Genomic DNA, 14,348 nt, shown 5'->3' with positions numbered 1-14,348 from the left:
GTCCGGGACCTGGCACATGCTGGGGACACCCACCCTCCCATGGCCCCAGCCACATCATCCCCTACAGGGACGATACAGGCTAGTGACGCCCGCACCCCCCTACCCCACCGGGCACTCTCACCACATGCCCAGGACCCTCACCCAGTCAAGCGGACCATGACGACCACCCCCACAGACAACCAAATCCCACCCCCTACAACAACAGTCTTGCCCCCCACCTCAAGACACCTGACCAGCCATGGAGCCAACTAGTACACCCCTAGTGGAGCTGTGCAGATCACAGTGGCAGAGGAAACCACCCGACCAGCTGAACTTCCAGGTCTGGGTCTTTTTTTTTAAAAAGAGGGAGTGAATGTGGTGATATGTATATCTTCTTTCTTTGGCTTGGCTTCACGGACGAAAATTTATGGAGGGGGTAAATGTCCATGTCAGCTGCAGGCTCGTTTGTGGCTGACAAGTCCGATGCGGGACAGGCAGACACGGTTGCAGCGGTTGCAGGGGAAAATTGGTTGGTTGGGGTTGGGTGTTGGGTTTTTCTTCCTTTGCCTTTTGTCAGTGAGGTGGGCTCTACGGTGTTCTTCAAAGTCATTCCTCACTCAGCCATTGATAGAGCAGATCAGCATCAAAGCATCTCAAAGGAAAATAAGCTCCATTGTTTGGAGTCAAACTTCACACAAAAGAACTTCATCCCAGCCCTGAGATATCACTGGGCAAACCTATTCTTGTCCCAACCACCTTCAATTGGTTTAATCAATGATCTTCCTTCCATCCAAAGGATGGACTTTGGGATATTTGATAATGATTGCACAATATTCAAGTTTATTCACAAGTTCAAAGCAAGAGCAAGACGACATTCAGACATGGGCTGACCAGTGTCACATAATATTTGTGTTATAAAAGTGCCAAGCAATCAACATCTTAAAAAAAAAGAAAATTTAACCACCTACTTCGATACGTAGTGAATGATCATGTCAAGTCTCACTAGAAGGTCAACTGTACCTGCAACATAAATAAAGAGCAGGCGGCACCTGAAAGGATTTCTATTGGGAGCATGATGGAATACTCTCCACTTGCTGGGACGAGAATAGCCCCAACATCTCTCAACACCCTCAAGAACCAAACAGCTCATTTGATTGTAAGATCACCCAATGCTGCACAAACTCAGCAGGTCAAACAGAGTCCTTTTTATAGCTCAAGCCCGAAACGTTAGTTATATAATTTTATCTTGGCACTATAAAGGACATTGTTTAAGTTTCTCCAGCGATGTGTTTTTACTTCAACTGCAGTGTTGTGGTGAGTGAGGAAACAGGCTTTGTAGGTCTCAAAGGCAAGGACACTGGACACACGGTTTTGGATGTAAAGGATTTTATTTACTGAAGGCAAAACATGGAAGAATACTAATAGATGCAACACACGCGCACCCTCGCACGCGCGCCCTCTCGCACGCGCGCCCTCTCGCACGCGCGCCCTCTCGCACGCGCGCCCTCTCGCACGCGCGCCCTCTCGCACGCGCGCCCTCTCGCACACGCGCCCTCTCGCACACACACCCGCAGCCATGGGAAAAAGTAGCAGGAGTGAAACAACTCGTACAGTTTTTTAGTGATCATAGGAAAAGGTTGGTAAGCGATTAAACACATGGGCAACTAACCACGAACATGGGAACAAAATGCATTCATGCACAAATAACCAAGGGAAAAGTCAATACAATGCCTGCCACCCCTTGACTCTATCCAGGAATGGCTCTATGCTACTTAGGGATAATAATCAACCCTCCCAACTCTATTTAGTGCACAGCTCAGCAACAGTTTCTCCAGCACCATTCCTCATACCTCAGCCTAGAGTGAAGCAAGGTGGCCTTTGAAGATGGCATAAGAGGGAGAACAAACCACATGTGGCACCTTTATTGGGCTGGAGGGCTGGGGGGTGGGGGGGGCGGTCCAGCCCAAGTCGTTAGCAGTAGCCCAATGGCTCAGTGCCAGGAAGGTTAATCTAATTACAAGAGCCAATGGCCCAAGGCCTAGTACAGGCAGGCTGGAGAGTGCAGCCCAAGTAATTTACAGGAGACCAATGGCTCAGTGCCAGGAATGTTAATCCATTTACAACAGCCAATGGCCCGAGGCCAAGTAAAGGCAGGCTGGAGAGTCCAGCCCAAATAATTCACAGGGAAGCCAATGACAGGGTGTGTACCAATGGGTAGGGCAGGGCCAACCCTTGATTGGCAGGTGGTGTGTCCTCCAGTTAGGTAGGGGGCAGTGTTATCACATAACAGCCATAGCCCTTCCCAATACAGGTGTCTGCAGACTTTTGTGTTTTACTGCTCAGGTGATTTACTGCTCAGTTGATTGACTTCCCACCCGAAATTTTGATTCCCTTTACCACTGCCGCACAATGGTCATAATGCATACCAACTACAAAATACACCACACAGGTTTCTCCAACAGTATCTCTCAAAGCTGCAACCCTCTGACAGCAAAAAGGGGAGCAAGTTGGATGGGGAACATCATTGCCGAAAGATCTCTTCTGAGCCATATGCTATCGGACTTGTCCTCCACTGTTTCTGGGTCTAAATTGTGGAATTCTCCAAACAGAGCATTGCCCAAGTGAAAAATTAAAAATAAATTGCTGGAAGATCAAGAAGCAGATATGGAAAAAGAAGTGGAGTTAATATTTCAGGCCAGAAGAGAGAATAGAGTTTGTTTCTCTTTCCACAAATGCTTCCTACCCTGAGCAAAGTTAGCACTGTGGGAGTGTGTTTGTCAGCATCAGTTCAAGAAGCAGCTTCCCACTAACTCCTCAAATGCAGTTGGGCATGAACAAGCACCCTTGGTCCTGCCAACAACAACCAGCTCACACAAAGGAATTAAAGAAAACAAAAAAAAATTCTTACACGTCACTTAATATGCTTGTAATCTTACATTTTGTTGGGAAAAATCCTCCCCACTTGTCGAGAACATCTACAGGGGATGCTGCTGTCAGAGAGCAGCAGCCAGCATTAAGGGTCCACAGCACCCACCCAGCACAAGCTCTGTTCTCGCTGCTGCCATCAACAAAGAGGTGCAGGTGCCACAAGACTTGCACTTTCAGCAACACCTGCTACCCCGCCACCATCAGACTCCTCAACAAGAAACTCAATCAAGAGCCTCTTTCAGGTGGCCAGAATACCCCGATGTAAAGCCACATATTCTACCCGATTGCGGCTGTCGGGAGGCCACCTGAAAGAGCCTGATACAGCTCAAAAGAGTACTCACCAACCTTCTTCATCTCCGCATCTGAGCAGTCCCCCGAGGCACCTGAATGCAGCCGCCTGAAAGCGGTTGCTAGGGGGCGGGCTGATGACAATCAGCCGGTGACCCAAATCCCCGCACCTGACAGTCCCCACCCCCCCACCCCCCACCCCCGCTGTCCCTGCCCCGACATCCCGTGCTGGTCGCCCGTGCCCTGATGTCCCACGCTGACAGGAGCCAGAGTGTGCTCCAAGGCACCTCTCCTGCGGCTGAACCTTTCAGGTGGACAGTGCAGTGCTTTCAGGGCTGCCACCTGAACGATCACTCCACAGGGCTGTATTCGCTTCTGCAGGCGCATTCTTGGCGGAGAATGCACCTGAAAGTGGCTAATGACTCACCCAAGGACTCTTACTTATGCAGATTATTGATTTTTTTAATTCTCACTGTATTGCACAGTCAGTTTGTTTACATTCACTATCTGTTTACAATTCTTTATTTGTTTATATGTATATGACGTATACAGCTTTTTTATTGTACTACCAAAAAGTGGTAATTAAGCCTTACCCACAAGAGAAAGATTCTCAGGGTTGTATCTGATGACATGTATGTACTCTGACATAAATCTGAAATCTTAGGCAATAGTGTTCCCAATACAACTTCTTCCCCTTCTTGCAACCAGAGGTTGCAGCTTTGGGAGGTACTGTTGGATGAGAAGTCAATCAAGTGAGCTGTAAAACATGACAGTTTACAGGCACCGTGGTTGAAGTAAAAACACATCGCTGGAGAAACTCAGCAGGTCAAACAGTGTCCTTTATATAGCTCAACCCCAAAACATCGGATATGTTATTTTATCTTTACTATATATATAAAGGTCCTGAGGCAGCTTTCCTTGGTCCCAGCAGAGCTTGAAAAACTCATACAGTTTGGCATGCAGAGTTTTGCCGCCAGCCTTCCAGACCTCTGGGGGGATTCCATCCATACCTGCTGCTTTGTCACTTTTCAGTTGTTCAATTGCCTTATATGTCTCTTCCCGGGTGAGGACCACATCCAGCTCTAGCCTTAAGGGCTGTTGAGGGAGCTGGAGCAGGGCGGATCCTTGGACTGAGCGGTTGGCACTGAAAAGAGATTGGAAGTGTTCTGACCATTGGTTGAGGATGAAGATCTTGTCGCTGAGGAGGACTTTGCCGTCTGAGCTGCGCAGCGGGCTTTGGACTTGGGGTGAGGGGCCGTACACAGCCTTTAGAGTCTCGTAAAAACCCCGAAGTCGCCAATGTCCGCGCTGAGCTGGGTTCATTTGGCAAGGCTAGTCCACCACTCATTTTGGATCTCCCGGAGTTTGCCCTGAAGATGGCTGCATGCGCGACGGAAGGTTCGTTTCTTCTCTGGCCAGGAACGCTTTGCAAGGTGAGCCTGGTGGGCAGCTCGCTTCTTTGCCAGCAGCTCCTGGATTTCCTGGTTGTTTTTGTCGAACCAGTCCTTGTTTTTCCTGGAGGAGAAGCCCAGTACCTCTTCAGTGGATTACAGTATGGCAGTCTTCAGCTGATCCCAGAGGGTTTCAGGGGACGAGTCCGTGAGGCGGATTGCATCCTCGAGCTTTGCTTTGAGGTTTGCTTGGAAGTTTCCTCTCACTTCGTTTGACTGCAAGTTTCCAACATTGAACCTCTTTCTGGGGACTTTACTATTCCTGGACTTTGGCTTGAAGTGAAGGTTGAGCTTGCAGCGAATCAGCCGGTGGTCAGTGTGGCATTCCGCGCTGGGCATGACCCTGGTGTGGAGCACATCTCGTTTGTCATCATTACCCTGTACAAAAACAAAGGCGAGAAATCAGACTGCTCAAACTACAGGGGAATCACGCTGCTCTCCATTGCAGGCAAAATTTTCGCTAGGATTCTCCTAAATAGAATAATACCTAGTGTTGCCGAAAATGTTCTCCCAGAATCACAGTGCGGCTTTCACGCAAACAGAGGAACTACTGACATGGTCTTTGCCCTCAGACAGCTCCAGGAAAAGTACAGAGAACAAAACAAAGGACTCTACATCACCTTTGTTGACCTCACCAAAGCCTTCGACACCGTGAGTAGGAAAGGACTTTGGCAAATACTAGAGTGCCTCGGATGCCCCCTAAAGTTCCTCAACATGGTTATCCAAGTGCACGAAAACCAACAAGGTTGGGTCAGATTCAGCAATCAGCTCTCTGAACCCTTCTGCATTAACAATGGCGTGAAGCAAGGTTGCGTTCTCGCACCAACCCTCTTTTCAATCTTCTTCAGCATGAGGCTGAATCAAGCCATGAAAGACCTCAACAATGAAGACGGTGTTTACATCCGGTACTGCAAGGATGGCAGTCTCTTCAATCTGAGGCGCCTGCAAGCTCACACCAAGACACAAGAGAAACTTGTCCGTGAACTACTCTTTGCAGACGATGCCGCTTTAGTTGCCCATTCAGAGCCAGCTCTTCAGCGCTTGATGTCCTGTTTTGCGGAAACTGCCAAAATGTTTGGCCTAGAAGTCAGCCTGAAGAAAACTGAGGTCCTCCATCAGCCAGCTCCCCACCATGACTACCAGCCCCCCCACATCTCCCTCGGGCACACAAAACTCAAATCGGTCAACCAGTTTACCTATCACAGCTGCACCATTTCATTGGATGCAAGGATCGACAACGAGATAGACAACAGACTCACCAAGGCAAATAGCGCCTTTGGAAAACTACACAAAAGAGTCTGGAAAAACAACCAACTGAAAAACCTCACAAAGATTAGCGTATACAGAGCTGTTGTCATACCCACACTCCTGTTCAGCTCCGAATCATGGGTCCTTTACTGGCATCACCTAAGGCTCCTAGAACGCTTCCACCAGCGTTGTCTCCACTCCATCCTCAACATTCATTGGAGCGACTTCATCTCCAACATCGAAGTTCTCGAGATGGCAGAGGCCGACAGCATCGAATCCACACTGCTGAAGATCAAACTGCGCTGGGTAGGTCACGTCTCCAGAATGGAGGACCATCGCCTTCCCAAGATCGTGTTATATGGCGAGCTCTCCACTGGCCACCGAGACAGAGGTGCACCAAAAAAGAGGTACAAGGACTTCCTAAAGAAATCTCTTGGTGCCTGCCACATTGACCATCGCCAGTGGGCTGATTTTGCCTCAAACTGTGCATCTTGGCGCCTCACAGTTTGGCGGGCAGCAACCTCCTTTGAAGAAGACCGCAGAGCCCACCTCACTGTCAAAAGAAAAAGGAGGAAAAACCCAACTCCCAACCCCAACCAACCAATTTTCCCTTGCAACCGCTGCAACCGTGTCTGCCTGTCCATCATCGGACTTGTCAGCCACAAACGAGTCTGCAGCTGACGTGGACATTACCCCTCCATAAATCTTCGTCTGCGAAGCCAAGCCAAAGAAGAAAGATATAAAGGACACTGTTTGACTTGCTGAGGATCTCCAGCATTGTTTTTTTTACAATCAAGTGAGCTGTTTGGTTCTTAATGGTGTTGATTTTGTTAAGCTGATTTCATGCACCCATTGGGACCAACACATGAGAGAATATTACAAAAAGTTATGGACATGACTTCTCTTTGACTTTTATAGATGACGTGCTGACTGTGAACACTGGGAGAGATGGACAACGTGAGTGAGTTGAAAAAGACACCACAAGACCTGGATATCTCAATACCATAAGCTGTGATTTCAAAGGAGTCTGTTTTCTGAGTGTCAGATGTTGGTGTGGGGGTGAATGATCATTTCAAGCAGCAGATCTACCACCTGGTAAGGAGATACTGTATATACTTAGCACATGCATACGCTACTATTAGTTTACGTTTACTTATCACCAAATACCTAATGCAATGAGAAGGATTTTTCTATGAACAGACTAAGAGGCTATCTCTAATATTACATACGGCCATGTTTTTAACACAAATTACAGACTATGGGATTAAAATGAAACAGATCAATTAGCAGCCAACGCGAGCAGCATGAGAGCTCTGTTATGGGGCTCACTCCGAAGCCTGATAGCTGCAGGGTCTTTAAGCCCGCTTGTGCATGTTTTGACACTCTGAAGTCTTCTCCCTGATGAAAGGAGGGAGATGAGAGCAGGCCCAGGGTGTGAGGGGTTTTCAGTACGTTGGCTGCCTTTCCTAGGCAGCAGGAGATGTCGATGGAGTCGTTAGCGGGGAGGGGTCTTAGCTATTTTCTATGATGCGTTCACTACCTTCTGTAGTTTCTTCCAATCTTGAGCAGGGCAGGTCCCACACCACAAATTTATATCAGAATGACGATATTAGAAATTTAGGAGTAGCAGCAAATGTCGGCCATTCAGCCCTTTAAATTGCTGCACCATTTATATGTTGACTGACCTATCATTTTCCAGCTCAACAGTAAATCCCTTCACTTACTTAATATACTCAGAAATCTACTGATCTCTGTGTTGAATTAATTTTATGACCTCTAACCTCCAGGTTAGAGGTCTAAGCACTGACTACATTGCCTAAGAAAATTCTCATCTCAAAGAACATGGAGCAGCACAGCACAGACCCTTCAGCCTAAGTATCTACACCGCACATAATGCCCAAGTTAAAATAAAATTATGTCACTTGCATATGATATATATATATATATATATATATATATATCCCTTTATTTTCTGCAGATCTGTGTATCTATTTGGAAGCCTGTTAGATGTTACTTTACATCTGCTTCCACCAATGTACCTGGTAGGCCATTCCAGGCAACCACCACTCTTGATATAAAAACTTTTGCCCTACACATTTCCTTAACCCCACTCATCTAACCTCAGCAAAGATCTGGACCCACTGCAATTCGCCTATCAGCACAATCGCTCGACAGCAGATGCAATGTCACTAGCTCTACATTCAGCTCTGGATCACCTTGAAAACAGCAGTTCATACATATAGCTGCTCTTCATCGACTACAGCTCGGCCTTCAATACCATTATTCCCTAAGTGCTGGTCAACAAGCTACAAACTCAAGGCCTCTGTACCCTACTCTACAACTGGATCCGTGACTTACTCATCGGAAGACCATAGTCAGTACAGATTGGAAAAGTCTCCTCCTCACTGATTATCACCTCAGGCACACCCCAAGAATGCGTGCTTAGCCCACTGTTCTACTCATTATACACTCACAACAGTGTGGCCAGGTACAATTCCAGTGCTATCTACAAGTTTGCTGATGGCACTACAGTTGTCAACAGAATCACAAAGGGCAATGAGGAATAGTACAGAAGGGAGATAGATCAACTTGTTGAATGGTGTAACGAAAACAGCTTTACGCTCAACATCAGCAAAACCTGAGGCCTCCAGGATGATGCAATCACAAAGAAAGCTCGCCAGTGGGGATACTTTGTGAGGTGTCTGAGGCGGTTCAGTATCGCACCGAAGACTCTTGTAAACTTCTACAGGTGTACTGTGGAGGGCATTCTGGCTGGTTGCATCACTGCCTGGTATGGAGGCACCAAATCTCAGTGCAAGAATAAACTCCAGAGGGTTGTTAACTCAGCCTGTAACATCACAGGAACCAGTCTTCACTCCATCGAGGACATCTACAAGGGGTGATGTCTTAAAAAAAGCAGCCTCTATCTTTAAAGACCCCCTCCACCCAGGCCATGCCCTCTTCACTCTGCTACCATCGGGGAAAAAGGTACAGGAGCCTAAAGATGAGCACTCAACGGCACAAGGACAGCTTCTTCCCTACTGCCATCAGATTCCTGAATAATCAATGAACCAAAGTGTGGTGATACAACCACTACTTTAGCTGCACTCCTACCAGCCTACTGCAATGGGCAACCACTGTACCTGCAGATAGGCAACCTGGGAGGCTAACCCCACCTGCCTGACTGTCAATCACTGCCCCATATAAAGACTTGAGCCGGCCCCTTCCTAAATCAGTTGGCCATGTGGAACCAGAGGCTACACAGACCTGGTGTTCACTTTGGTGTTAAACTTTAAGCTGATGAAAGCCTGTAGTACAGTCCAGGAGTCACGTGATGGAGTAGTGGCCGGTAGGGTAAAACCAGCCCTCTCCAGAAAAAAATAAAATAAGTCAATAAAAAACAAAGTACAACAAATATAAAATATAAGAAAAAGAAGATAAAGTTGCAGAGAAGAGAAAGAAGATGGCACCCAAGAAGGAAAAAATAAAAGCAACAGGAAAAATAGAAGAAAAGTCACCAGAGAAGAAAGTAGAAGGCCTTTCCTGCATGAAGGAACAGGGAGCCGTGGTGGCGAAGAATGTCCGTTCTCTGAGGTTGGTGCCGGCCCTGCAGAGTCGCGACCCACTGACCGATGGACTGCAAAAATGGCTCTCTGAGCCAAACAAAAGTCCACAACTGCGCATGCATGAGGAGTAACGCATGCGCAGTTCGCAGTCAAAGGTAAAAGGAAACACCGACGGGAGGGGGGCTCGGCTGAAGAGCAGGCAACCATGGTGCAACTAGATGAGGGACGCTCGACACCAGGGTTCTCAGCTGGAAGATGAGGAAGGCGGCAGGAGAGGGAGTGAGGAACCAGGCAAGGAAGAAAGTCGAGGGGGTGAACGGCAAGAGGAGCAGCAGCAGGAGGCCCGACAGATGAGCAGCCTAAGAGGGGAGGACCAACAGCAAGAGGCCCAGCAAGAAGAGGCTCAACAAAGTAATACAAGCAACTCATCAGGAAAATCAGAAGAGATACAAATACAAAGAGAAGAAGAAGACACAAACACTGGTACAGACACAGAAGAAGAGGAAGTAGAAGACCAAGATCTTCACAGAGAAATAGAAGGTAAAACAGGTGGACAGAATATAGATAAAGCTTTTTCCGAAGAACAAATAAGAACATTAAAAGAATGGTTGTTATTAGAATTTAGTGCAATTAAAAGAAAAATGAAAAGAACAGAAGATAAAATACAACAATTAGAACTTGTCATGACAGAAATAGGGAAAAGAGTAGAAAATGTGGAAAAACGAAAAACTACTGTAGAAATGGAAGTAAATGACGAGGAAAATTGGAAGAAAGTGACTAAAAAATTAAAGAGACACAAGAATTGTTATCTCAGAAAATTGATATGTTGGAAAACTATAGTAGGCGAAACAACATTAAAATAGTGGGCCTGAAGGAGGGTGAAAAAGGCACAGACATGAAGGAATTTATAAAAGATGGATCCCGAAAGTTCTGGGAATGACAGAAATTCAGGAAGAAATGGAAATAGAAAGGGCACACAGAGCATTAACTCCGAAACCACAGGCACATCAAAAACCAAGATCCATCTTAGTAAAATTTTTGAGATATACGACAAGAGAAAGTATACTGGAGTGGGCAAGGAATAAAATTAGAAAAGATAATAAACCATTGGAATAGAAAGGTAAAAAAAGATGTAATAAGAATGAAGAATGGCGATAAAGTATATATAAAGATGTAAAAACAATGTATATGTAAAGAACTAAAGAGGGAAAAGAAAAGGGAAGGAAGGAGGTAAGGGGGAAAAAAAGGAGAGCTTTGTTATATGTGTAAAAAAAAAGTTTTTTCTGGGGGTGTTGGGGGGGAGAGAATAACCATCACTACAAAATCAGTTGACGCTTGCGAACAGGATCACAATCCAAATGGAAAGGGGAGTTGTAGTTACCCGGCAAGGGATAAGGGGCAACTGAGAGGGGGGGGGGCACTTGGGGTTAAGGTAATATTGAGTGTGGGAATTGTTGGAGTATTTTATGTTTTAAATGTGTTGTCATACTTTGAGTTTAAAAAGGGAAAACTGAGAGATGAAAATGGAGAAAAGGGGGATGGAGTTGGTGAGGAAGCAGAAATTAGGTATAAACAAGATATAAGGTGGCAATGTTAAACTATATGACTATAAACATTAATGGAATACATAACCAAATTAAAAGGAAGAATCTATTAAATTTACTGAAAAAAGAAAAAATAGATACAGCATTTGTGCAGGAAATGCATCTAACTGAAGCGGAACATAGCAAATTAAAGAGAGACTGGGTAGGACACATAGCGGCAGCATCATATAATTCAAAAGCTAGAGGTGTAGCCATATTAATTAATAAAAATGTACCAATCAAAATAGAGGAGGAAATAATGGATCCAGCAGGGAGATATGTAATGATAAAATGTCAGATATACTCAGAATTTTGGAATTTGCTCAATAATATGCACCTAATGAGGAGGATCAAAAGTTTATGCAGAATATTCTTTTGAAAATTGTAGATACACAAGGAAATATATTGATAGGAGGGGATTTTAACTTTAATTTGGATCCAATGTTGGATAAAACTGGACAAAAGACAAGTAAAAAGAATAAAGTAGCCAAATTTATGGTTAAATCAATACAGGAAATGAAACTTATGGATATATGGAGGAGACAGCACCCAAGGAAGAAGGAATACTCATAATATTCGAGTAGGCATAAAACATACTCAAGGATTGATATGTTTTTGTTGTCGGTCCATATTCAAGGGAGAGTTAGGAAAATTGAGTATAAAGCTAGACTACTATCTGATCATTCACCCCTGTTATTAGCAATAGAACTGGAGGACATCCCACCAAGAATGTATAGATGGAGGTTGAACTCTATGCTACTTAAAAGGCAGGAATTTAGAGAGTTTATTGAATGCCAAATGAAGAAAGAACAACCTACAATCCTCCAGCAATGACTGGAGAGGTACATGAATTATGGGTCTGGTCCCAATCAGTTCTCCCTGGCAGATATATTAGAGTATGTCTTGGAGTTTGCCAGCACTAAACCATCAAGCATGCCCCCAACTGAAGACACAACAATTGCACAGCCTCCAAAGCCACATCCTGATGCTAATGTGACCTCGCCGATTCTCTCAGGATTGACCACTGGTAAGCTCCCTGAAAGTGTGAGCCCAACTAGCATGTCCCAGCTGCAGCGTGCAACTTTACACCACCCTTTCACCCAGACCAAGCCTCCCATGGAAATGGCTGCACACCCTGCACCCTGACACATTACAGTGGAAGAGCTTTCCTTCCTGGAGAGTTGTCTGCAGCGCTGGAGGGCAGAAGTGGAACTTGATATTGTAAATCTGAAGAACAGGATCGCACAGATTAAACACTCTATACACAGATAGATTAATGTGTCAGGTTCCTTATCAGCTTCATGTGGTACTTGTGCATGAAGGTCAGGCTTTAGCTGTCCATTATTGGGCTTACATTTATGACCACACCAAGAACATCTGGCTAATATCATCATGAGAAGGACTGCAGAGAGATTCTTATGGAGGATCTCGGAATGCTAGTGCATATTGCCTGATGTACATCAATGATAATTTACCCAAACTCATTGCAGAGGACACAGATATAACCATATAACCATTTACAGAGTGGAAACAGGCCATGTTGGCCTTTCAAGCCCGCACTGGTTCACTGATTTTGTGCGCCCTATTCAGGCATTGGTCCTGGTAGATCTTCATTCAATAACGATGGACGAATTCCTTCTTCAGCTCCCTGAGCAGCGCTCTCTCTTGCTCTGTATTGTTAACACCAAAGTCCCTATATTTTTCAAGGCATTCGGACAAGTAACTGAGAAACATTATATTTGTGGAAACTGGACAGATTTTGAGATCTTTCCATGCTCTTCCACCTGAACTTGTGGAGTATGTTTGTAAAGACAATCGGCATTTCATGCAGGAACTAGAAGTGTGGAATGACGAGCAGGCCCAAAAAATCCCACAGAAGGAACTGGTTCCGTTGGCACAAGTTCGGGAGCAAGCGCACGATGCTCCAAAAGAACAGACCTTGTCCAGCCAGCAGAGTACATGCTCTGCCTCTGCCAAGCATGCTGTGATGGTAAAGGATCAGACTGCCCAGGCCATTGAGAAAGCTGCAAATTCATATGAAAATGTTGGCGCTGAGGCTGCCCTGAAGGAGGCGTTCCATGAAGAGTACTCGCAGTTGTTTGATTTAGCAAAGGACCAGCCAACACTCCAGAATGATCCTCGACTTCAGCAGGTCCTCGTGTACTTCTTCCAGAACAAAGCCTCCAAGCGAGTAATCGAACGGATGCTCCTGGAACAGTTTGCAGATTAAAAACCTGAGTTACGATGAAAGGTCAATAAGTATAATGAAAGTGGCACAGACAAAGCTGAAGCTTATTGGACCCTCTGACATGGATATGCAGGAATACAAGGAATGACATGAGGACTACAGTTTATTTGGGAAAGTTTCTATCTACCTTCTGACTGGACTGGAGTGCTTTCAAAATGGGAAATGCCATGAATCGCTTACCTACTTGGTCCATGCACACCACAGTAACAGGAATTTTTTGCAGAACGGGAAGAATTGGAGAGTTGATGAGTCATTGATTGCATACTACAGGAGGAAGTGACTTCTGGAGCTGAATTCACATGCAGCACCCTTGTTTGAAAGTGGGAATGAGAGTGATGTTGCAGAAGGATTGAACATTATGAATGATCTGGTCATTTCATGCATGCATCTGTTTGTCACCAATGAACTCTCAAAAGAAGACCTGGCTGCAGTGGAATTGATGAGGAACCATTGGTGTTCCTACCTTGGTGAAGACATGGATTCTCATCTGCAGGAAAAACTCACTGAATTCCTCCCAAAGGTTTTGGACTGTTCTGTGGAGGTTCGAATCTTATGGGAGCCACCAAAAATCTGGCCAAATTCACCCCATGACCTGTGTAACAGATTTGCAACATTAATGGAGTCCATTCACAGCATATCACCTGTCTCAGTGAAATAGCCCCTTTATCTGACAATAGACATCTGGAATTTTGAATACAGTACTTGATTCTTTGAATTATGTGATCTTTGATCCCGTAATTAATTGTCAAATACTGTTACATTGCTATACTGGGACTGGGAGAGTGGAGGAATGGCATTAGTTACATGAAATACTGGGTGCCTGTATTTTCATGCAACTTTCAATTTTGTTTGTTATGCAATAAATGCCAACTATTTTATTTAAATAAAAAGCCTGTAGTACAGTCTTCTCGAGTTTTGTCTTTGTTTGCTGCACTGCAATTTAATCAGCTTAAAAAATTTGAGGACCATGGAGAGATTTCTCACCCTTGAGAGGCTGGATATTGACCCTCAGCTCCTGGACGCTCCAGCATACTTTGAGATCTGGAAGTATGCGATC

The 14,348-nt window shown here is 45.3% G+C and overlaps 1 pseudogene; it reads left to right on the top strand.

The window, feature by feature from the left end:
• The first annotated feature begins 11,841 nt into the window (after positions 1–11,841).
• LOC138754321 (ubiquitin carboxyl-terminal hydrolase 28 pseudogene) lies at positions 11,842–13,949 on the top strand (annotated as a pseudogene).
• The last annotated feature ends 399 nt before the right edge of the window (positions 13,950–14,348 follow it).

The sequence above is a fragment of the Narcine bancroftii genome, chromosome 1 (assembly GCF_036971445.1).
Source record: "Narcine bancroftii isolate sNarBan1 chromosome 1, sNarBan1.hap1, whole genome shotgun sequence".
NCBI lineage: Eukaryota > Metazoa > Chordata > Chondrichthyes > Torpediniformes > Narcinidae > Narcine > Narcine bancroftii.
This window is presented reverse-complemented; position numbering and strand designations above follow the sequence as displayed.